The sequence below is a fragment of the Rhinopithecus roxellana genome, chromosome 1 (genome assembly GCF_007565055.1).
Source record: "Rhinopithecus roxellana isolate Shanxi Qingling chromosome 1, ASM756505v1, whole genome shotgun sequence".
In the NCBI taxonomy this organism is placed as follows: domain Eukaryota; kingdom Metazoa; phylum Chordata; class Mammalia; order Primates; family Cercopithecidae; genus Rhinopithecus; species Rhinopithecus roxellana.
This window is the reverse complement of record NC_044549.1, coordinates 93,558,296-93,584,437: the sequence shown is the minus strand read 5'-3', so window position 1 is coordinate 93,584,437 and position 26,142 is coordinate 93,558,296. Positions and strand designations below refer to the sequence as shown.

General features: G+C 39.0%; 1 long non-coding RNA gene across 1 annotated transcript in view; it reads right to left on the bottom strand.

The window, feature by feature from the left end:
* Positions 1 to 3,874: 3,874 nt before the first annotated feature.
* Positions 3,875 to 26,142, bottom strand: part of LOC115896766 — a 71,614-nt gene continuing 49,346 nt past the window's right edge. Inside the window, exon 4 of the long non-coding RNA XR_004056648.1 lies at positions 3,875 to 3,969. This is a non-coding gene — a long non-coding RNA (uncharacterized LOC115896766). The remainder of the gene's footprint in view (positions 3,970 to 26,142) is intronic.

The following is a 26,142-nucleotide window of genomic DNA, read 5'->3' as shown; positions in this document are numbered from 1 at the left end:
CTTAAATGTTAGACCTAAAACCATAAAAACCCTAGAAGAATACCTAGGTAATACCATTCAGGACATAGGCATGGGCAAGGACTTCATGTCTAAAACACCAAAAGCAATGGCAACAAAAGCCAAAATTGACAAATGGGATCTAATAAAACTAAAGAGCTTCTGCACAGCAAAGAAACTACCATCAGAGTGAACAGGCAAACTACACAATGGGAGAAAATTTTTGCAATCTAGTCATCTGACAAAGGGCTAATATCCAGAACCTACAAAGAACGCAATTGTGTTATTATAAGTAATCTAGAGATTATTTAAGCTGTACGAAAGGATGTGTGTAGGTTGGATCCAAACACCTTGTCATTTTATGTAAGAGACTGAAGCATCCTTGGATTTTCATATCTGTGGGAGGTGCTGAAACCAATACCCCATGGATACCAAGAGATGACTGTATAAGAAATCTATTCATAAGCAACTGAAAAAAGTAAAACACTGCAGATATTACATGTAGATGATTTGTTAGACTCTCCATGACAAATCTCATTAGCTTTCTGATTTTTAGCTTCAGTGTCTTTGCCTATATAGTGCTGTCGTTAAATGAAATTTAAAAAGCATATATGGGCTGGGTGCACGGCTTACATCTGTAATCCGAGCACTTTGGGAGACTGAGGCTGATGGATCACCTGAGGTCAGGAGTTTGAGACCAGCCTGGCCAACATGGTAAAACCCCGTCTTTACTAAAAATACAAAGAAATCATCCGGGCATGGTGGCATGTGCCTGTAATCCCAGCTACTCCGGAGGCTGAGTCAGGAGAATCATTTGAATTCAGGAGTCAGAGTTTGCAGTGAGCCGAGATCATGCCACTGTACTCCAGCCTGGGCAATGGAGCGAGACTCCATCTTTAAAAAAAAGAAAAGAAAGAAAAGTATATATGAAATTATTTGACAAAGAAATGAAATTCTATAAAGAGTTGTTGTAACAGTAAATGTGGGTAAATGTGATTATCTATTTATAGTCTAAAATAAACATTTAGATGTTCAGTCATCTAAATGATTATAAGTATTCTGCAATGGTTTAGTCCAGACATCCAAATAATTGATTTTATGTTACAGTTTTCATGCAGATTTTAGTTTTAAGTGAAGACAGCACTTAGCTACACTAAATAAGCATATATTTTGTCCATATTTAATTTTTCCATTGTTCCTGGTAATCCAGTACTTACTATTCAGTGGGGGAAAAGAGCAGTAGAGGTTTTATATTATGATAAACAAATGAAAAAAAAAGGGTTGCTTTTCAGAATCTTCTGTCTTGAAGCACTGCTTAATTTGTACACACTTCAGCTTTTCCCCCAAGGTCTGAACAACTGATGATAAATACCAGGGGAAATAAATACACATAATAAACACAAAGATAGACTCATTCATATCCTCTAACTCCTTAAGAGTTATCGAGTGCCATACATTCCTCCTTCATGGTCTGCATTCAATGTTGGAAAAGAGTTTATTACTTGTAAACTGATAATTAGTTTTATAATTTTATGCAGTCAAAGTGATGTTATAACTCATGAATACAATGTGGAAATAATTAAATCAAGCTAATTAACATTTCCATCACCTCAAATACTATTTTTGCAGTGAAAACAAATTTTTTTGAAATATATGTTGTTTTCTATATTCACCATGTCATGCAATATATCTAAAAGAAAAAAAAACCCTTATTCTTGTTGTCTAATTGAGACTTTGTTTTCTTTTACTATCATCTCCTCATCCCTTCTACTTCTCTGAGCCCAGCCTCTGGTAACCACCATTCTACTGTCTACTTCTTCAAGTTTGATTGATTGTTCTAAATCTCACAAAAATAAGTGACAACATGAGGTATTTGTCTTTCTGTGCCTGGCTTATTTCCCTTAGCATAATTTCCCCCAATCCCATCCATATTGTTGCAAATGACAAAATTCCTTTTTTAAAGGGCTGAATAGTATTCCATTGTGCACTCAATCTTTAAACAGAAGTTTAGAGATGAATCATGGTCAATATGTTGCTCCCATAGACATACAATTGGATCACTGTACTGTAGAGGAAGAAGGTAAATTTTGCTAGAAGAAATAATGGGATAAACATTTCTTTCCATCTGGATCTCTTCCTTTCTTTCTTCCTCTCATGTGGCTAGATCAGATCTGGTGGATTGAGGAAAATACTATGGAGCCCAGTTGAAATGACACATATATCAAAACTGCCTTAGGAATGGTCACTTAATTATAAAAGTATTCACACTAACTCTGTCTTCATTTACACAGGCACCAAGCTGTGACAAAGAAGGTATTTAGTATTAAATAACCAAGTCATCTTAGTATTTTTTCACAGTTTGCCTCAGAGCTGACAAACTTTTTCTGTAAAGGGTCAGATATATGGGCCGGGTGTGGTGGCTTATGCCTGTAATCCCAGCACTTTGGGAGGCTTTGGACTTTTCAAGTTATGAGGTATCTGAGGAAACTATTCAAGTTGGATGTTACAGTAAAACAGCTATAGACAATTTGTAAAAAAATAAAAGTAAGAATATTAAAGAAAATCCACAATACCCTGAGGAATACTGAGCCAGAATATTAAAAAGCAACAAAGCCAACCTTGCCTTTGATAATGTCCTTAAACTGCTTAGTTAGCCAAACCTAGTACCACCACCCTGCCTCCCGGTTGTTGTTAGGTAAGGTAATGTTTCCGAATCAAAAAGCCATTTATGGTTGTTTTATTGTTGTTGTTACTTGCAGGCTATTTTATCCTAAATGAACTACCTTAAGTCAAATAAATAATAAAATTTCCAACCCTAGAAAATTATAATTCAATACTATAGTAACTTATCTGTGGACATTCTGTTTAATATTGAGTTTTTGATGCCAATTGTGCTAAATCATAGGTTTGATCTTCATGGGATTAGATATCATTGCTCCACTTTATTATTATGGCCTTCCATTTTCTGCAGTTCAGGAAGTTAAAAGAACACAGTTGAGTATCATTTTCTTCCGTAATATTTATTGGTCAGTTTCCATATGCAGAAACTGAGCTTGCTACTGGCATTTTATGGCAAGTAAAGCAGACATGGACTCTGATATGGTTTGGCTCTGTGTCCCTACCAAAATCTCACCTTGAATTGTAATCCCCATAATTCCCATGTGTCAATGGCAGGACCAGGTGGAGGTAATTGAATCATGGGGGTAGTTTCCCCCATGCTGTTCTCATGATAGTGAGTGAGTTCTCAGGAGACCTGATGATTTCATAAGTGGCTCTTTCCCCTTCACTCAGCACTTCTCTCTCCTACTGCCTTGTGAAGAAGGATATGTCAGCTTCCCCTTCCTCCATGATTGTAAGTTGCCTGAAGCCTCCTGAGCTACATGGAACTGGGAATCAATGAAACCTCTTTCCTTGATAAATTATCCAATCTTGGGTGATTCTTTATAGCAGTGTGAGAATGGACTAATACAGGCTCTGATTACATGCAGCATGCATTCTTGTACGTGAGAAACACATTAATCAGATAATAACAAAAATATATCTTTATAAACTGTGATACATACTATAAAGGAAAAATAGAGTGTCAAGAGTTATGGTGAGATATTATCGAATCTGGGGATTAGAAAAGATCTTCATGATGAAACAATGCTTGAATTAAAGAGTTGAAGGATATTTAGGGAAAAAAGAAGGAAGCTTAAGAGCAAGGAGAAAAACATCCCCAGAAGGGCCTTGATGCTATATGACATGCAAGGAACTGAAGAAAAGACAGTGTGAGAGAACCTCTGAAAGCAAGGGGGCTTTTGGTGAAATGGGGCTTAGAATTAAGAAGTGACCAAACCCTTCAGGGCTATGTAGCTTTTATTATAGGCAAAGTTACCTGAGTGAACTCTGCCATCTCTTTCCACAGTAGAGACATTAAACCAGTATCAAAAGTGGCTGTAGTTCTCAACCCTTAAGTTGCATCAGAACCATCTGCAGGAATTAAAGTACAAATTTAGAAATACAAAATTCTGGTCCATATATGCAGAGTTTTTGATTCAGTAGGTTTGGGTTGGGACCCAATAATCTGCATTTCTAAAAAGATCTTAGAGTATGCTGTTATTGCTGGTCCAAGGCTCACACTTGGAGTCACTCTTCGATAATCTGACTAAGCCAACATTTCTATTTCGCATACCTGTATCATAAAAGGATAAATGAATAATTGGTGACATGTACTTGATTCTCTTGACCATGATGGCACTTTTCATACTCAAACACTCTAGACTGGGAATCAACAGACATGCCACTAATTATATATTTGCTCTCAAGCTATATAAGATGCAGGTTCCTTATCTGTTCAGTGTTTGTGTTTTACCTAAAACTGTTTACTCAGAGCAATTGATTTGATCCTATAAACACCTCTGGGAGTTAGGTAGACCTGAAATTATTGTAACTTTCTGCTAGAGATTTAACCATCATTAAATGGCTTCTCTGCAGACACCCAATTAAAATGGGGCTGAAACCAGAGCTTCATTTAAATCTCTTCATTCCACATGCTTTACCCTTTCAATTATGCAGCATTTAAATTAACATTATGTTTTCTTCCAACAGTAACATGTACTGTTTCTATTAAGTGCCTGATAGATTGTCTTAATAGTCATAACCCTACACTATTAATGTGAAATTAAAACTCAAGTGGTTTGTTATCCTGTCATTATTCTGAAATGTAAGTCAAGTTTATATCACTTGATATCCTTAGCAAATGACTTTAATGGGTTCCTTTTAACACAGGGACTACAATCTTTCATATACCCAAATATAATTTTACAGGGAAAAAAACATGGGGGGAAACAAACAATACTGTAATTTATTCAAAAGATAGCAGTGGGGTAATTATTAAAGCATCTATTTCATCAAAGATAGAAATTTGAATTGGAGAAATGTATGTGTTTGAGTGTGTGGGAGGGGGATGAATTACTAAAACTAACTTAGTAGGTTTATTTCTGTGTATATATATATATATATTTTTTTTTTTTTTTTGGAAAGTAATTGACATAAAACATTCTCCCATCTGCATAGCAAAACATACTATTACCTCATTTCTCATTTGACTGTAGTAATTGATAAAGATGATTTGCTTCATATTTGTTCATGTTCTCTCATATGGACTTATAACTGATGAGACACTAATCGCTAGTTGCTGTTCACGGTACTGCCATTCATATTTTGCAGTTTTCTTGCAAAATTTGTGTATAATTTACAGTTTTTATTTTTTTTTTTTTTTTTTTTTTTTTTTTATTATACTTTAAGTTCTAGGGTACATGTGCATAACGTGCAGGTTTGTTACATATGTATACTTATGCCATGTTGGTGTGCTGCACCCATCAACTCGTCAGCACCCATCAATTCATCATTTATATCATGTATAACTCCCCAACGCAATCCCTCCCTCCTCCCCCCTCCCCCCTCCCCATGATAGACCCCAGTGTGTGATGTTCCCCTTCCCGAGTCCAAGTGATCTCATTGTTCAGTTCCCACCTATGAGTGAGAACATGCGGTGTTTGGTTTTCTCTTCTTGTGATAGTTTGCTAAGAATGATGGTTTCCAGCTGCATCCATGTCCCTACAAAGGACGCAAACTCATCCTTTTTTATGGCTGCATAGTATTCCATGGTGTATATGTGCCACATTTTCTTAATCCAGTCTGTCACAGATGGACATTTGGGTTGATTCCAAGTCTTTGCTATTGTGAATAGTGCCGCAATAAACATACGTGTACATGTGTCTTTGTAGTAGACTAATTTATAATCCTTTGGGTATATACCCAGTAGTGGGATGGCTGGGTCATATGGTACATCTAGTTCTAGATCCTTGAGGAATTGCCATACTGTTTTCCATAATGGTTGAACTAGTTTACAATCCCACCAACAGTGTAAAAGTGTTCCTATTTCTCCACATCCTCTCCAACACCTGTTTTTTCATGTGTCTGTTGGCTGTATGAATATCTTCTTTTGAGAAATGTCTGTTCATATCCTTTCCCCACTTTTTGATGGGGTTGTTTGTTTTTTTCTCGTATATTTGTTTGAGTTCTTTGTAGATTCTGGAAATTAGCCCTTTGTCAGATGAGTAGGTTGCAAAAATTTTCTCCCATTCTGTAGGTTGCCTGTTCACTCTGATGGTAGTTTCTTTTGCTGTGCAAAAGCTCTTTAGTTTAATTAGATCCCATTTGTCAATTATGGCTTTTGCTGCCGTTGCTTTTGGTGTTTTAGACATGAAGTCCTTGCCCATGCCTATGTCCTGAATGGTACTACCTAGATTTTCTTCTAGGGTTTTGATGGTATTAGGTCTAACATTTAAGTCTCTAATCCATCTTGAATTAATCTTCGTATAAGGGGTAAGGAAAGGATCCAGTTTCAGCTTTCTACTTATGGCTAGCCAATTTTCCCAGCACCATTTATTAAATAGGGAATCCTTTCCCCATTTCTTGTTTCTCTCAGGTTTGTCAAAGATCAGATGGCTGTAGATGTGCGGTATTATTTCTGAGGACTCTGTTCTGTTCCATTGGTCTATATCTCTGTTTTGGTACCAGTACCATGCTGTTTTGGTTACTGTAGCCTTGTAGTATAGTTTGAAGTCAGGTAGCGTGACGCCTCCAGCTTTGTCCTTTTGACTTAGGATTGTCTTGGCAATGCGGGCTCTTTTTTGGTTCCATATGAACTTTAAAGCAGTTTTTTCCAATTCTGTGAAGAAAGTCATTGGTAGCTTGATGGGGATGGCATTGAATCTATAAATAACCTTGGGGAGTATGGCCATTTTCACGATATTGATTCTTCCTATCCATGAGCATGGTATGTTCTTCCATTTGTTTGTGTCCTCTTTGATTTCACTGAGCAGTGGTTTGTAGTTCTCCTTGAAGAGGTCCTTTACATCCCTTGTAAGCTGGATTCCTAGGTATTTTATTCTCTTTGAAGCAATTGTGAATGGAAGTTCATTCCTGATTTGGCTCTCTGCTTGTCTGTTGCTGGTGTATAAGAATGCTTGTGATTTTTGCACATTAATTTTGTATCCTGAGACTTTGCTGAAGTTGCTTATCAGCTTAAGGAGATTTTGGGCTGAGACGATGGGGTTTTCTAAATATACAATCATGTCATCTGCAAACAGGGACAATTTGACTTCTTCTTTTCCTAACTGGATACCCTTGATTTCTTTCTCTTGCCTGATTGCCCTAGCCAGAACTTCCAACACTATGTTGAATAGGAGTGGTGAGAGAGGGCATCCCTGTCTTGTGCCAGTTTTCAAAGGGAATTTTTCCAGTTTTTGCCCATTCAGTATGATATTAGCTGTGGGTTTGTCATAAATAGCTCTTATTATTTTGAGGTACGTTCCATCAATACCGAATTTATTGAGCGTTTTTAGCATGAAGGGCTGTTGAATTTTGTCAAAAGCCTTTTCTGCATCTATTGAGACAATCATGTGGTTCTTGTCTTTGGTTCTGTTTATATGCTGGATTACGTTTATTGATTTGCGAATGTTGAACCAGCCTTGCATCCCAGGGATGAAGCCCACTTGATCATGGTGGATAAGCTTTTTGATGTGCTGCTGAATCCGGTTTGCCAGTATTTTATTGAGGATTTTTGCATCAATGTTCATCAGGGATATTGGTCTAAAATTCTCTTTTTTTGTTGTGTCTCTGCCAGGCTTTGGTATCAGGATGATGTTGGCCTCATAAAATGAGTTAGGGAGGATTCCCTCTTTTTCTATTGATTGGAATAGTTTCAGAAGGAATGGTACCAGCTCCTCCTTGTACCTCTGGTAGAATTCAGCTGTGAATCCATCTGGTCCTGGACTTTTTTTGGTGGGTAGGCTATTAATTGTTGCCTCAATTTCAGAGCCTGCTATTGGTCTATTCAGGGATTCAACTTCTTCCTGGTTTAGCCTTGGGAGAGTGTAAGTGTCCAGGAAATTATCCATTTCTTCTAGATTTTCTAGTTGATTTGCGTAGAGGTGTTTATAGTATTCTCTGATGGTAGTTTGTATTTCTGTGGGGTCAGTGGTGATATCCCCTTTATCATTTTTTATTGCATCTATTTGATTCCTCTCTCTTTTTTTCTTTATTAGCCTTGCTAGCGGTCTGTCAATTTTGTTGATCTTTTCAAAAAACCAACTCCTGGATTCATTGATTTTTTGGAGGGTTTTTTGTGTCTCTATCTCCTTCAGTTCTGCTCTGATCTTAGTTATTTCTTGCCTTCTGCTAGCTTTTGAATGTGATTGCTCTTGCCTCTCTAGTTCTTTTAATTGTGATGTTAGAGTGTCAATTTTAGATCTTTCCTGCTTTCTCTTGTGGGCATTTAGTGCTATAAATTTCCCTCTACACACTGCTTTAAATGTGTCCCAGAGATTCTGGTATGTTGTATCTTTGTTCTCATTGGTATCAAAGAACATCTTTATTTCCGCTTTCATTTCGTTATGTACCCAATAGTCATTCAGGAGCAGGTTGTTCAGTTTCCATGTAGTTGAGCGGTTTTGATTGAGTTTCTTAGTCCTGAGTTCTAGTTTGATTGCACTGTGGTCTGAGAGACAGTTTGTTATAATTTCTGTTCTTTTACATTTGCTGAGGAGTGCTTTACTTCCAATTATGTGGTCAATTTTGGAATAAGTGCGATGCTGGTGCTGAGAAGAATGTATATTCTGTTGATTTGGGGTGGAGAGTTCTATAGATGTCTATTAGGTCCGCTTGGTGCAGAGATGAGTTCAATTCCTGGATATCCTTGTTAACTTTCTGTCTCGTTGATCTGTCTAATGTTGACAGCGGAGTGTTGAAGTCCCCCATTATTATTGTATGGGAGTCTAAGTCTCTTTGTAAGTCTCTAAGGACTTGCTTTATGAATCTGGGTGCTCCTGTATTGGGTGCATATATATTTAGGAGAGTTAGCTCTTCCTGTTGAATTGATCCCTTTACCATTATGTAATGGCCTTCTTTGTCTCTTTTGATCTTTGATGGTTTAAAGTCTGTTTTATCAGAGACTAGGATTGCAACCCCTGCTTTTTTTTGTTCTCCATTTGCTTGGTAGATCTTCCTCCATCCCTTTATTTTGAGCCTATGTATGTCTCTGCATGTGAGATGGGTCTCCTGAATACAGCAGACTGATGGGTCTTGACTCTTTATCCAGTTTGCCAGTCTGTGTCTTTTAATTGGAGCATTTAGTCCATTAACATTTAAGGTTAATATTGTTATGTGTGAACTTGATCCTGCCATTATGATATTAACTGGTTATTTTGCTCGTTAGTTGATGCAGTTTCTTCCTAGCCTCGATGGTCTTTACATTTTGCCAAGTTTTTGCGATGGCTGGTACCGGTTGTTCCTTTCCATGTTTAGGGCTTCCTTCAGGGTCTCTTGTAAGGCAGGCCTGGTGGTGACAAAATCTCTAAGCATTTGCTTATCTGTAAAGGATTTTATTTCTCCTTCACTTATGAAACTTAGTTTGGCTGGATATGAAATTCTGGGTTTAAAATTCTTTTCTTTAAGAACGTTGAATATTGGCCCCCACTCTCTTCTGGCTTGTAGAGTTTCTGCCGAGAGATCTGCTGTTAGTCTGATGGGCTTCCCTTTGTGGGTGACCCGACCTTTCTCTCTGGCTGCCCTTAAGATTTTTTCCTTCATTTCAACTTTGGTGAATCTGGCAATGATGTGTCTTGGAGTTGCTCTTCTGGAGGAGTATCTTTGTGGTGTTCTCTGTATTTCCTGAATTTGAATGTTGGCCTGCCCTACTAGGTTGGGGAAGTTCTCCTGGATGATATCCTGAAGAGTGTTTTCCAACTTGGTTCCATTTTCCCCCTCACTTTCAGGCACCCCAATCAGACGTAGATTTGGTCTTTTTACGTAATCCCATACTTCTTGCAGGCTTTGCTCATTTCTTTTTCTTCTTTTTTCTTTTGGTTTCTCTTCTCGCTTCATTTCATTCATTTGATCTTCAATCGCTGATACTCTTTCTTCCAGTTGATCGAGTCGGTTACTGAAGCTTGTGCATTTGTCACGTATTTCTCGTGTCATGGTTTTCATCTCTGTCATTTCGTTTATGATCTTCTCTGCATTAATGAGTCTAGCTGTCAATTCTTCCACTCTTTTTTCAAGATTTTTAGTTTCTTTGCGCTGGGTACGTAATTCCTCCTTTAGCTCTGATAAGTTTGATGGACTGAAGCCTTCTTCTCTCCTCTCGTCCAAGTCATTCTCTGACCAGCTTTGATCCGTTGCTGGTGATGGGCTGCGCTCCTTTGCAGGGGGAGATGCGCTCTTATTTTTTGAATTTCCAGCTTTTCTGCCCTGCTTCTTCCCCATCTTTGTGGTTTTATCTGTCTCTGGTCTTTGATGGTGGTGACGAACTGATGGGGTTTTGGTATAGGTGTCCTTCCTGTTTGATAGTTTTCCTTCTGACAGTCAGAAGGACTCTCTGTTGGTCTGTTGGAGATTGCTTGAGGTCCACTCCAGACCCTGTTTGCCTGGGTATCAGCAGCAGAGGTTGCCGAAGATAGAATATTGCTGAACAGCGAGTGTACCTGTCTGATTCTTCCTTTGGAAGTGTCCTCTCAGGGGTGTACTCCACCCTGTGAGGTGTGGGTGTCAGACTGCCCTAGTGGGGGATTTCTCCCAGCTAGGCTACTCAGGGGTCAGGGACACACCTGAGCAGGCAGTCTGTCAGTTCTCAGATCTCAACCTCCGCGTTGGGATCCGCGGCTCTCCCCAAAGCTGTCAGACAGAGTCGTTCGCGTCTGCACCGGCTCCCGCTACTTCCCCTGTTGGTCTTCAGCTGTGCGCTGTCCCCAGAGGTGGAGACTACAGAGACAGGCAGGCTTCCTTGAGCTGCTGTGAGCTCCACCCAGTTCCGCTTCCCAGCGGCTTTGTTTACCTACTTAAGCCTCAGCAATGGCGGGCGCCCCTCCCCCAGCCTCGCTGCTGCCTTTCGGATAGATCGCGGCAGACTGCTTGTTAGCAGTGGGGAGGCTTCGTGGCGTGGGACCCTCCCGGCCAGGTGTGGGATATATTCTCCTGGAATGCTGTATGCTTACAGCGCAGTATTGGGGTGGGAGTTACCCGATTTTCCAGGTGTTGTGTGTCTCCGTTCCCCTGGCTAGGAAACGGATCCCCTTCCCCCTTGCGCTTCCAGGTGAGGCGATGCCTCGCCCTGCTTCAGCTCTCGCTGGTCAGGCTGCAGCAGCTGACCAGCACCGATTGTCCGGCACTCCCTAGTGAGATGACCCCAGTACCTCAGTTGAAAATGCAAGAAATCACCGGTCTTCTGTGTCGCTCGCGCTGGGAGTTGGAGACTGGAGTTGTTCCTATTCGGCCATCTTGCTCCGCCCCCCCAATTTACAGTTTTTAAATAATTGTTTTCACAGTGGATAATGGGTTAAAATATTAATTTCATTTACTAGTGAAAACAAAACATCACTAACATTCTAACGGGAAGATTGTAAAGAGACAATTTTCTTCTTGTCAATTACATCAAGCAATGTGTTTCGTATCACAATTTCTTTCTAGGTAAGATAATTATAGTACCAAGAGGGGATAAATGCATTTAAAATCTGTTTAATATACATAGGTGTGTGTATATTGATGTGTGTGTGTATATATATATATATTCAAAAGGATAAACAGACAGAATTTTTGACTTCATTTTATGTTGCCGTTGTCACATTTATTTCTGAAATTTCTGCTGGGTTTTAAAGAAAGAAAACTCCTTAAAACATTTTATTTGGAAATTTGTAGATATGCTTCACTTTTTCATTAGTTCACTTACTCCATCATTGAAGCAAAGTTCTAGGTATTCGAGATACTTAACAAAGCAGATTAAATAATTCATTTTGTGTAAGACTTACGCCCCAGTAGAAACAATGAAAACTGATAATTAGTTGACAGTAAGCTTTATGGAAGAAAAATAAAACTCAAAATTCAGAGAGTTGGAAAAGTTGTTTTCATTTGAATAAGGTAATGAGTCATGTTCACAGAGAAAGGGAGGTTTTAATGAAGGCCTGAATAACATGAGGTATGGGCCCTGCAGCTGGTTATCGGTAAATAACATTGCCGGAAGAAAACAGAAAGCGCAAAGTAGAGGTGTGCTATTTTGGGGAGACAGCAAAAGTCATGTGGAGGAAGCTGAAGAGCAGAGCAATGGGGATGAGACTCAAGAGTAGGCGGAATTGTTTAGCGCTTCATTTCAAAGTTAACATTGTGGAAAGAATACAAAAAAACACAGTGATTTCAAACTATATAAGTCAGGTATTATGGGGCTACACCCACCGACTTGTGAATCCTTGAGAAAACTTTGAGCTGTGCCTCAAAAGTATTTAAACTAAAGAACTGTCTCTGAAATATTTAAAGTATTATGACATTTAGAGCTCATAGCTACATAGCGAAGCAGTAACATTTGAAAGATGCTCCTCCTCTACTCTTCAACTTCTAGAAACAACTGCTAGGTCAGCAGTGCCATAATGTGCCAAGTGTGTGGCTTTTCCACACCAGTGCCACACTGTGAAGGGGATCTCTGCTGGATGGATTAAAATGTCCCACTTCTTGCTAAACAATCTTGGATTTAGTAAAACTTTAGGGCCCTTTCATTTAGCACAGGGAGTTAGAATAAAAAAAATATATATTTTTTTTTCAACAGGATTGGAATGGAGCATGAGATTTGAAACCACATTGTAAAGGAATAGGACACATTAATTACATATAATCATTTGTGTTTGTATTTATGCATGTATATATTTTCTATCTATAAAACCTGCAACTCTGGGAGGCAGAAAACAAGGGAACAAGAACTTTGGCTTCTGTATTTCCATACAGCACAATCCCTGGCATGGAATGAATATTCACTGTGCTGTGCTAAAATGATAAATAAATATCTCATTATAGATGTATATTCAGGCCAATGTTGCCTAAAGGCACACATTTTTAAATGACTATGGGGTTCAGGTTCTTTGAGATAACATTTGTTGTTTACAGCTGCACAATTTAATTATTTTTCAGCCATTCTTTTCCCCTCCCTGCAATTTTTCATTTAGCATGTTAATTTCCTCTTCTACCTTCATACCAGTCTGCAGGGCTAAGAGGGTCAATGCATATGTACCTGTGCTGTTGAAGGTTGGTCCATGGACCAATAGCATCTGCATTGCCTGGGAATTTTTCAGGAATGAAATCTCCACCCCTAATTTTAGATCTAATGGTCACCCCCATCAATCTGAGAACTGCTTGTGTATACTGACTTCTTAGCTGGACTATCATACTCTTTTGCTTTTTTATTATAGCTTTCTCTATTTATGCCCTGCCTTGATCACATGTCTCTCATAAATCTCATTTGATTATTCTTCTCCCCTTTTTATATGGTTACATATACTTCTCAATGTTACCTGCTTCAGCAAGTTATTTTATCTATTTTTAAATCACAGAAATGATAAAGAAGGGGAAAATGCACACAGGTCCTTGTAAAGGGTAATGTTAATAAGTTTGCACAAAATACACCATTACAAGAAGATCCCTTCCTGTGGTGAGTACAGAGAGCTTCAAATAATTTTGGTGATGCTTATTTTCAATGAAGAGTAAAGAAGGTAACTGGATTTAGGAATATGGTATTTCTTTCATGGACAACCCTATGTACATTTTCCAAATATTTTTCTGTTTTGTCCTTGCTCAAAATGAAGAGACATTGGAAAAGATAAGTCAACATAAAAAGTATATGATTTTACAGGGTCCACACAGTTTAAAAGAATGTTAAACAATGCTACTGCGCTCTCAGTCCTCTTACTGCCATGCCTCCCGCCAAATACAATTCATTAGTCTGCAAAGAATCTTATGCAATGAGACCTATTAATATACAAATGGCCCACAGTGCCTTCTTCCACAAAACACACTGGACAAGCATTATGGGTTTTAATAGAGAAAGAAACATTGTGACTATATATCCATGGTCAGAATAGTTCTGAGCCATGTGTCCATGTTTAATCTGACTCTGGTAGTTTGGAATATTCCCTTACATCACTTTCTTTTGTGCTCATGGCTTAATAAGTTTAGGATCATAAACATGAAACTGACAGACATTTGTAAATGGAGATGAACTTATCAGTCTTCTCACTGTAATTATTCATATGCAGTCAGAGTTTAATAACACAAGGTAAGTAATCAAATGATATATTGAAACTATGTACACTTAAATGAATAAAAAGACACCTTAGAGTTTTAAGGGAGAAATTGCATGAGAATTCAGCACCTTGCAGTAGAAAGAAAACTCAATTAGAAATCAAGAGACCCAAGTCTTCTCCAAGGTTTGCTAATATGTTAGTATGGAATAATAATTTCACATATTACATTTTCTTTTCTATTGAAATACTTTATATATACATATTTATTTTTTGTAATACTTTATATATAAGGATACTCGAATATATGGTTCCAATTTTATACTCTTACCTGTAATATCTGATTTTATGGTGTTTTATAATTTTATCACAGGATACATAGTGGTATAATAAGTTACAACTATATTTCAGCAAATATGATAAAACATTTATATAGACACATTGTTAATATGACATTATCATCATCCTTTGAGGCACTACACTTTTATTCAATGTATTCACACCCATGCTACCTTTATGTGGGCCTCCTAATTTTATTTATTATCTTTCTTCCTCTTCTCTACAACCACTCTCCTGGAAAATAATTATCTTAAAGATGCCATTCCTTTAGCCAACAGTGATAAATATATCAGTATTTGTGTATGACAATGAGTAATAACCCATGACAAGTTTATTTGTCTGAAATTTTAGGTTTTAAGAACCAAACATTAAGACATGAAGCTCTGAGGGCGGAGCAAGATGGCCGAATAGGAACAGCTCCAGTCTCCAACTCCCAGCGCGAGCGACACAGAAGACCGGTGATTTCTGCATTTTCAACTGAGGTACTGGGGTCATCTCACTAGGGAGTGCCGGACAATCGATGCTGGTCAGCTGCTGCAGCCTGACCAGTGAGAGCTGAAGCAGGGCGAGGCATCGCCTCACCTGGAAGCGCAAGGGGGAAGGGGATCCGTTTTCCTAGCCAGGGGAACTGAGACACACAACACCTGGAAAATCGGGTAACTCCCACCCCAATACTGTGCTGTAAGCATACAGGCACACCAGGAGAATATATCCCAATCCTGGCCGGGAGGGTCCCACGCCCACGAAGCCTCCCTCACTGCTAACACAGCAGTCTGCCGCGATCTATCCGCAAGGCAGCAGCGAGGCTGGGGGAGGGGCGCCCGCCATTGCTGAGGCTTAAGTAGGTAAACAAAGCCGCTGGGAAGCTCGAATTGGGTGGAGCTCACAGCAGCTCAAGGAAGCCTGCCTGTCTCTGTAGTCTCCACCTCTGGGGACAGCGCACAGCTGAAGACCAACAGGGGAAGTAGCGGGAGCCGGTGCAGACGCGAACGACTCTGACAGCTTTGGGGAGAGCCTTGGATCTCCCAACGCGGAGGTTGAGATCTGAGAACGGACAGACTGCCTGCTCAGGTGTGTCTCTGACCCCTGAGTAGCCTAGCTGGGAGAAATCCCCCACTAGGGGCAGTCTGACACCCCACACCTCACAGGGTGGAGTACACCCCTGAGAGGAAACTTCCAAAGGAAGAATCAGACAGGTACACTCGCTGTTCAGCAATATTCTATCTTCGGCAACCTCTGCTGCTGATACCCAGGCAAACAGGGTCTGGAGTGGACCTCAAGCAATCTCCAACAGACCAACAGACAGTCCTTCTGACTGTCAGAAGGAAAACTATCAAACAGGAAGGACACCTATACCAAAACCCCATCAGTACGTCACCACCATCAAAGACCAGAGACAGATAAAACCACAAAGATGGGGAAGAAGCAGGGCAGAAAAGCTGGAAATTCAAAAAATAAGAGCGCATCTCCCCCTGCGAAGGAGCGCAGCCCATCGCCAGCAACGGATCAAAGCTGGTCAGAGAATGACTTGGACGAGAGGAGAGAAGAAGGCTTCAGTCCATCAAACTTATCAGAGCTAAAGGAGGAATTACGTACCCAGCGCAAAGAAACTAAAAATCTTGAAAAAAGAGTGGAAGAATTGACAGCTAGACTAATTAATGCAGAGAAGATCATAAACGAAATGACAGAGATGAAAACCATGACACAAGAAATACGTGACAAATGCACAAGCTTCAGTAACCGACTCGATCAACTGGAAGAAAGAGTATCAGCGATTGAAGATCAAATGAATGAAATGAAGCGAGAAGAGAAACCAAAAGAAAAAAGAAGAAAAAGAAATGAGCAAAGCCTGCAAGAAGTATGGGATTACGTAAAAAGACCAAATCTACGTCTGATTGGGGTGCCTGAAAGTGAGGGGGAAAATGGAACCAAGTTGGAAAACACTCTTCAGGATATCATCCAGGAGAACTTCCCCAACCTAGTAGGGCAGGCCAACATTCAAATTCAGGAAATACAGAGAACGCCACAAAGATACTCCTCCAGAAGAGCAACTCCAAGACACATCATTGCCAGATTCACCAAAGTTGAAATGAAGGAAAAAATCTTAAGGGCAGCCAGAGAGAAAGGTCGGGTTACCCACAAAGGGAAGCCCATCAGACTAACAGCAGATCTCTCGGCAGAAACTCTACAAGCCAGAAGAGAGTGGGGGCCAATATTCAACGTTCTTAAAGAAAAGAATTTTAAACCCAGAATTTCATATCCAGCCAAACTAAGTTTCATAAGTGAAGGAGAAATAAAATCCTTTACAGATAAGCAAATGCTTAGAGATTTTGTCACCACCAGGCCTGCCTTACAAGAGACCCTGAAGGAAGCCCTAAACATGGAAACGAACAACCGGTACCAGCCATCACAAAAACATGCCAAAATGTAAAGACCATCGAGGCTAGGAAGAAACTGCATCGACTAACGAGCAAAATAACCAGTTAATATCATAATGGCAGGATCAAGTTCACACATAACAATATTAACCTTAAATGTTAATGGACTAAATGCTCCAATTAAAAGACACAGACTGGCAAACTGGATAAAGAGTCAAGACCCATCAGTCTGCTGTATTCAGGAGACCCATCTCACATGCAGAGACATACATAGGCTCAAAATAAAGGGATGGAGGAAGATCTACCAAGCAAATGGAGAACAAAAAAAAGCAGGGGTTGCAATCCTTGTCTCTGATAAAACAGACTTTAAACCATCAAAGATCAAAAGAGACAAAGAAGGCCATTACATAATGGTAAAGGGATCAATTCAACAGGAAGAGCTAACTCTCCTAAATATATATGCACCCAATACAGGAGCACCCAGATTCATAAAGCAAGTCCTTAGAGACTTACAAAGAGACTTAGACTCCCATACAATAATAATGGGAGACTTCAACACTCCGCTGTCAACATTAGACAGATCAACGAGACAGAAAGTTAACAAGGATATCCAGGAATTGAACTCATCTCTGCACCAAGCGGACCTAATAGACATCTATAGAACTCTCCACCCCAAATCAACAGAATATACATTCTTCTCAGCACCACATCGCACTTATTCCAAAATTGACCACATAATTGGAAGTAAAGCACTCCTCAGCAAATGTAAAAGAACAGAAATTATAACAAACTGTCTCTCAGACCACAGTGCAATCAAACTAGAACTCAGGACTAAGAAACTCAATCAAAACCGCTCAACTACATGGAAACTGAACAACCTGCTCCTGAATGACTACTGGGTACATAACGAAATGAAAGCGGAAATAAAGATGTTCTTTGAAACCAATGAGAACAAAGATACAACATACCAGAATCTCTGGGACACATTTAAAGCAGTGTGTAGAGGGAAATTTATAGCACTAAATGCCCACAAGAGAAAGCAGGAAAGATCTAAAATTGACACTCTAACATCACAATTAAAAGAACTAGAGAGGCAAGAGCAAACACATTCAAAAGCTAGCAGAAGGCAAGAAATAACTAAGATCAGAGCAGAACTGAAGGAGATAGAGACACAAAAAACCCTCCAAAAAATCAATGAATCCAGGAGTTGGTTTTTTGAAAAGATCAACAAAATTGACAGACCGCTAGCAAGGCTAATAAAGAAGAAAAGAGAGAGGAATCAAATAGATGCAATAAAAAATGATAAAGGGGATATCACCACTGACCCCACAGAAATACAAACTACCATCAGAGAATACTATAAACTCCTCTACGCAAATCAACTAGAAAATCTAGAAGAAATGGATAAATTCCTGGACACTTACACTCTCCCAAGACTAAACCAGGAAGAAGTTGAATCCCTGAATAGACCAATAGCAGGCTCTGAAATTGAGGCAACAATTAGTAGCCTACCCACCAAAAAAAGTCCAGGACCAGATGGATTCACAGCTGAATTCTACCAGAGGTACAAGGAGGAGCTGGTACCATTCCTTCTGAAACTATTCCAATCAATAGAAAAAGAGGGAATCCTCCCTAACTCATTTTATGAGGCCAACATCATCCTGATACCAAAGCCTGGCAGAGACACATCAAAAAAAGAGAATTTTAGACCAATATCCCTGATGAACATTGATGCAAAAATTCTCAATAAAATACTGGCAAACCGGATTCAGCAGCACATCAAAAAGCTTATCCACCATGATCAAGTGGGCTTCATCCCTGGGATGCAAGGCTGGTTCAACATTCGCAAATCAATAAACGTAATCCAGCATATAAACAGAACCAAAGACAAGAACCACATGATTGTCTCAATAGATGCAGAAAAGGCTTTTGACAAAATTCAACAGCCCTTCATGCTAAAAACGCTCAATAAATTCGGTATTGATGGAACGTACCTCAAAATAATAAGAGCTATTTATGACAAACCCACAGCTAATATCATACTGAATGGGCAAAAACTGGAAACATTCCCTTTGAAAACTGGCACAAGACAGGGATGCCCTCTCTCACCACTCCTATTCAACATAGTGTTGGAAGTTCTGGCTAGGGCAATCAGGCAAGAGAAAGAAATCAAGGGTATCCAGTTAGGAAAAGAAGAAGTCAAATTGTCCCTGTTTGCAGATGACATGATTGTATATTTAGAAAACCCCATCGTCTCAGCCCAAAATCTCCTTAAGCTGATAAGCAACTTCAGCAAAGTCTCAGGATACAAAATTAATGTGCAAAAATCACAAGCATTCTTATACACCAGTAACAGACAAGCAGAGAGCCAAATCAGGAATGAACTTCCATTCACAATTGCTTCAAAGAGAATAAAATATCTAGGAATCCAGCTTACAAGGGATGTAAAGGACCTCTTCAAGGAGAACTACAAACCACTGCTCAGTGAAATCAAAGAGGACACAAACAAATGGAAGAACATACCATGCTCATGGATAGGAAGAATCAATATCGTGAAAATGGCCATACTCCCCAAGATTATTTCTAGATTCAATGCCATCCCCATCAAGCTACCAATGAGTTTCTTCACAGAATTGGAAAAAACTGCTTTAAAGTTCATATGGAACCAAAAAAGGGCCCGCATTGCCAAGACAATCCTAAGTCAAAAGGACAAAGCTGGAGGCGTCACGCTACCTGACTTCAAACTATACTACAAGGCTACAGTAACCAAAACAGCATGGTACTGGTACCAAAACAGAGATATAGATCAATGGAACAGAACAGAGTCCTCAGAAATAATACCACACATCTACAGCAATCTGATCTTTGACAAACCTGAGAGAAACAAGAAATGGGGAAAGGATTCCCTATTTAATAAATGGTGCTGGGAAAATTGGCTAGCCATAAGTAGAAAGCTGAAACTGGATCCTTTCCTTACCCCTTATACGAAGATTAATTCAAGATGGATTAGAGACTTAAATGTTAGACCTAATACCATAAAAACCCTAGAAGAAAATCTAGGTAGTGCCATTCAGGACATAGGCATGGGCAAGGACTTCATGTCTAAAACACCAAAAGCAACGGCAGCAAAAGCCAAAATTGACAAATGGGATCTAATTAAACTAAAGAGCTTTTGCACAGCAAAAGAAACTACCATCAGAGTGAACAGGCAACCTACAGAATGGGAGAAAATTTTTGCAACCTACTCATCTGACAAAGGGCTAATATCCAGAATCTACAAAGAACTCAAACAAATATACGAGAAAAAAACAAACAACCCCATCAAAAAGTGGGCAAAGGATATGAACAGACATTTCTCAAAAGAAGATATTCATACAGCCAACAGACACATGAAAAAATGCTCATCATCACTCGCCATCAGAGAAATGCAAATCAAAACCACAATGAGATACCATCTCACACCAGTTAGAATGGCAATCATTAAGAAGTCAGGAAACAACAGGTGTTGGAGAGGATGTGGAGAAATAAGAACACTTTTACACTGTTGGTGGGATTGTAAACTAGTTCAACCATTATGGAAAACAGTATGGCAATTCCTCAAGGATCTAGAACTAGATGTACCATATGACCCAGCCATCCCACTACTGGGTATATACCCAAAGGATTATAAATTATTCTACTACAGAGACACATGTACACGTATGTTTATTGCGGCACTATTCACAATAGCAAAGACTTGGAATCAACCCAAATGTCCATCTGTGACAGACTGGATTAAGAAAATGTGGCACATATACACCATGGAATACTATGCAGCCATAAAAAAGGATGAGTTTGCGTCCTTTGTAGGGACATGGATGCAGCTGGAAACCATCATTCTTAGCAAACTATCACAAGAACAGAAAACCAAACATCGCATGTTCTCACTCATAGGTGGGAACTGAACAATGAGATCACTTGGACTCGGGAAGGGGAACATCACGCACGGGGCCTATCATGGGGAGGGGGGAGGGGGGAGGAGGGAGGGCTTGCATTGGGGAGTTATACAAGATATAAATGATGAATTGATGGGTGCTGACGAGTTGACGGGTGCAGCACACCAACATGGCATAAGTATACATATGTAACAAACCTGCACGTTATGCACATGTACCCTAGAACTTAAAGTATAATAAAAAAAATAAAAATAAATAAATAAATAAATAAATAAAAATAAAAAAAAGAAAAAAAAAAAAGACATGAAGCTCTGATAGTATTACCCCATTACTCTTAATAACATCTAATCTAGTAGACAGACTAATGTGATTTTCATTGCTTTTAATTTGAAGTCCATCTGATTACATGCATCAATAAAAAGACCTGGTATCAGAGTCTGCACAAGGCATGGGAGAAACAGAATCTCCGTAACAAAATCCCATGAAAAGCTTATCAGTTACTAACACCAAGTAAACTGCTAAGTAACATGCAGTCAGAAAATCAGTATCTATTCATGTAGACCTTTTTCTCCTGCAACAGAAAGATAACATTAACATCCCGACATATTAAAACACTTTGATTGTATTGCTTTTGGTAAGGAACTGCGTAATTAAAACATTTCAATCTCTGAAGATTTGCAGCATCATGTGGCTTGAAGCCATATGAAGTCAAAATATTTGTTTGGAAGTAAGTAGCACAGACCTTTGGAAATTGTTTCTTTCACTTGCTCTTCATTTCAGTCCTGTTTCTCCCTCTGTGTCCTTTGATTCCATGCCAGAGTATTTTTTGGAAACTTTAGGAACTTTTGGAAACCCTAGGAAGGCCCTTATTAAAATAGAATATACTGTTTTAGAAGATGAACCCCATTGAGTTATCATTCCCATGGTCACTTTATCATGAAGTTTGGTTATTAGCTTAGGAAGTATCATTTCAAGGTCTTAAGCCCATGGATTCCAGCACTGTGTGACTGCATAATGACTTCGTCAAGGGCAAACACATCCCTTATAGATCCTGGAAATTCTATTTCCCTGTTAGCCTTTCTTATAACCTGCAGTACTAAGTGTAGTCCTACTGGGTTTTGTTTTGTTTTGTTTTGTTTTGTTTTTTTGTATTCTAAATGTTTATTTTTATTTATTTATTTTTTTTTTTATACTTTAAGTTCTAGGGTACATGTGCATAACGTGCAGGTTTGTTACATATGTATACTTGTACCATGTTGGTGTGCTGCACCCATCAACTCGTCAGCACCCATCAACTCATCATTTACATCAGGTATAACTCCCAATGCAATCCCTCCCCCCTCCCCCTTCTCCGTGATAGGCCCCGGTGTGTGATGTTCCCCTTCCCAAGTCCAAGTGATCTCATTGGGAGTTATACCTGATGTATACCCCAAATCAACAGAATATACATTCTTCTCAGCACCACATTGCACGTATTCCAAAACTGATCACATAGTTGGAAGTAAAGCACTCCTCAGCAAATGTACAAGAACAGAAATTATAACAAACTGTCTCTCAGATCACAGTGCAAACTAGAACTCAGGACTAAGAAACTCAATCAAAACCACTCAACTACATGGAAACTGAACGACTTGCTCCTGAATGACTACTGGGTACATAACGAAATGAATGCAGAAATAAAGATGTTCTTTGAAACCAATGAGAAGAAAGACACAACATACCACAATCTCTGGGACACATCTAAAGAAATGTGTAGAAAGAAATTTATAGCACTAAATGCCCACAAGAGAAAGCAGGAAAAACCTAAAATTGATAACCTAACATCACTATTAAAATAACTAGAGAAACAAGAGCAAACACATTCAAAAGCTAGCAGAAGGCAAGAAATAGCTAAGATCAGAGCAAAACTGAAGGAGACAGAGACACAAAAATTCCCCCCAAAATCAATGAATCCAGGAGCTGTTTTTTTTTAAAAGATCAACAAAATTGATAGACCATTAGCAAGACTAATAAAGAAGAAAAAAGAGAAGAATCAAATGATAAAGGGGGTATCACCACTGACCCTACAGAAACACAAACTACCATCAGAGAATACTATGAACACCTCTACGCAAATCAACTAGAAAACCTAGAAGAAATGGATAATTTCCTGGACACTTACACTCTCTCAAGACTAAGCCAGGAGGAAGTTGAATACCTGAATAGACCAATAGTAGGCTCTGATATTGAGGTAATAGTTAATAGCCTACCAACCAAAACAAGTCCAGGACCAGATGGACTCACAGCTGAATTCTACCAGAGGTACGAGGAGCAGCTGGTACCATTCCTTCTGAAACTATTCCAAACAATAGAAAAAGAGGGAATCCTCCCTAACTCATTTTATGAGGCCAACATCATCCTGATACCAAAGCCTGGCAGAGACACAACAAAGAGAATTTTAGACCAATATCCCTGATTAACATCAATGCAAAAATCCTCAATAAAATACGGGCAAACAGAATCCAACAGCACAACAAAAAGCTTATCCACCATGATCAAGTGGTCTTCATCCCTGTGATGCAAGGATGGTTCAACATACACAAATCAGTAAACGTAATCCATCATATAAACAGAACCAAAGAGAAAAACCACATGATTATCTCAATAGAGGCAGAAAAGGCCTTTGACAAAATTCAACAGCCCTTCATGCTAAAACTCTCAATAAATTCGGTATCAATGGAATGTATCTCAAAATAATAAGAGCTATTTAGGACAAACCTACAGCCAATATCATATTCATTGGCAAAAAACTGGAAGCATTCCCTTTGAAAACTGGCACAAGACAGGGATGCCCTCTCTTACCACTCCTATTCAACACAGTGTTGGAAGTTCTGGCTAGGGCAATCAGGCAAGAGAAAGAAATAAAGTGTATTCAGTTATGAAAAGAAGAAATCAAATTGTCCCTGTTTGCAGATGACATGATTGCATATTTAGAAAACCCCATTTTCCCAGCCTCAAATTCCCTTAAGCTGATAAGCAACTTCAGCAAAGTCTCAGGATGCAAAATCAATGTACAAAATCACGAGCATTCTTATACACCAGTAACAGATAAACAGAGAGCCAAATCATGAATGAACTCCCATTCACAATAGCTTCAAAGAGAATAAAATACCTAGGAATCCAACTTACAGGGGATGTAAAGAACCTCTTCAAGGAGAACTACAAACCACTGCTCAGTGAAACAGAAGAGGACACAAACAAATGGAAGAACATACCATGCTCATGGATAGGACGAATCAATATTGTGAAAATGGCCATACTGCCCAGGGTAATTTTTAGATTCATTGCCATCCCCATCAAGCTACCAATGACCTTCTTCACAGAATTGGAAAAATCTGCTTTAAAGTTCATGTGGAAGCAAAAAAGACCGCGCATTGCCAAGACAATCCAAAGTCAAAAGAACAAAGCTGGAAACATTACATTACCTGACTTCAAACTGTACTACAAGGCTACAGTAACCAAAACAGCATGGTACTGATACAAAAACAGAGATATAGACCAATGGAACAGAACAGAGCCCTTGGAAATAATACCACACATCAACAGCCATCTGATCTTTGACAAAACTGACAAAAATAAGAAATGGGGAAAGGATTCCCCATTGAATAAATGGTGCTTGGAAAACTGGCTAACCGTAAGTAGAAAGCTGAAACTGGATCCTTTCCTTACTCCTTACACGAAAATTAATTCAAGATGGATTAGAGACTTAAATGTTACACCTAATACCATAAAAACCCAGAAGAAAACCTAGGTAATACCATTCGGGACGTAGGTATGGGCAAGGACTTCATGTCTAAAACACCAAAAGCAATGGCAACAAAAGGCAAAATTGACAAATGGTATCTAATTAAACTAAAGAGCTTCTGCACAGCAAAAGAAACTGCCATCAGAGTGAACAGGCAACCTACAGAATGGGAGAAGATTTTTGCAATCTACTCATCTGACAAAGGGCTAATATCCAGAACCTATAAAGAATTCATTTAAATTTATAAGAAACCCCATCAACCCCATCAAAAAGTGGGCAAAGGATATGAACAGACACTTCTCAAAAGAAGACATTCATACAGCCAACAGGCACATGAAAAAATGCTCATCATCACTCGCCATCAGAGAAATGCGAATCAAAACCACAATGAAATACCATCTCACACCAGTTAGAATGGCAATCATTAAAAAATCAGGAAACAACAGGTGCTGGAGACGCTGTGGAGAAATAAGAACACTTTTACACTGTTGGTGGGTCTGTAAACTACTTCAACCATTGTGGAAAACAGTGTGGCAATTCCTCAAGGATCTAGAACTAGAAATACCATTTGACCCAGTCATCCCATTACTGGGGATATGCCCAAAGGATATAAGTCATGCTGCTATAAAGACACATGCACACATATTCTTATTGCGGCACTATTCACAATAGCAAAGACTTGGAATCAACCCAAATGTCCATCAGTGACAGACTGGATTAAGAAAATGTGGCACATATACACCATGGAATACTATGCAGCCATAAAAAAGGATGAGTTTGCATCCTTTGTAGGGACATGGATGCAGCTGGAAACCATCATTCTCAGCAAACTATCACAAGAACAGAAAACCTACCACCACATGTTCTCACTCATAGGTGGGAATTGAACAATGAGATCACGTGGACACAGGAAAGGGATCATCACACACCAGGTCCTATTGTGGGGAGGGGGTAGGGGAAGGGATAGCATTAGGAGATATACCTAATGTAAATGATGAGTTAATGGGTACAGCACACCAACATGGCACATGTATATATATGTAACAAACCTGCACGTTGTGCACATGTACCCTAGAACTTAAAATATAATAATAATAAATAATAATAAAAGATACAGACCAGTATCTTACTGTGACCATGTGCTTTCATTTCTTGTGTGTAACTACCAGAAGTTATATCTTTTGTTAAGTACATACATTTAACTTTATATTATGAAATGATTCTCTGTATCCCCTCTTTAATCTCAAGTCTACCTTATCTAATATTACTATAGCTACTCTTTTGGTTAGAGTTTGGATGACATATATTTTCTCATGTTTTTATTTTTCACCTACCTATATTTAATTGGGCTTTTTATATGCAACATGCACTTTAATCCCTTTTTTTAATTGAATCTCTACATATGTCATCAATTTCACAGTACGCTTTTCTATTTTTGCTTTAAAAGTCATTTTGCTTTTGAGCATGCTAAATGATAAAATCATGCATTTATATTTATTTTTGTAGCTACCATTTTCAGGACTCTGCTTTCCATTTTGTTGATCCAGATTTCTGTTCTACTTAATTTTCCTGCTGCCTCATGGACTTCTTTACATATTGTAGTT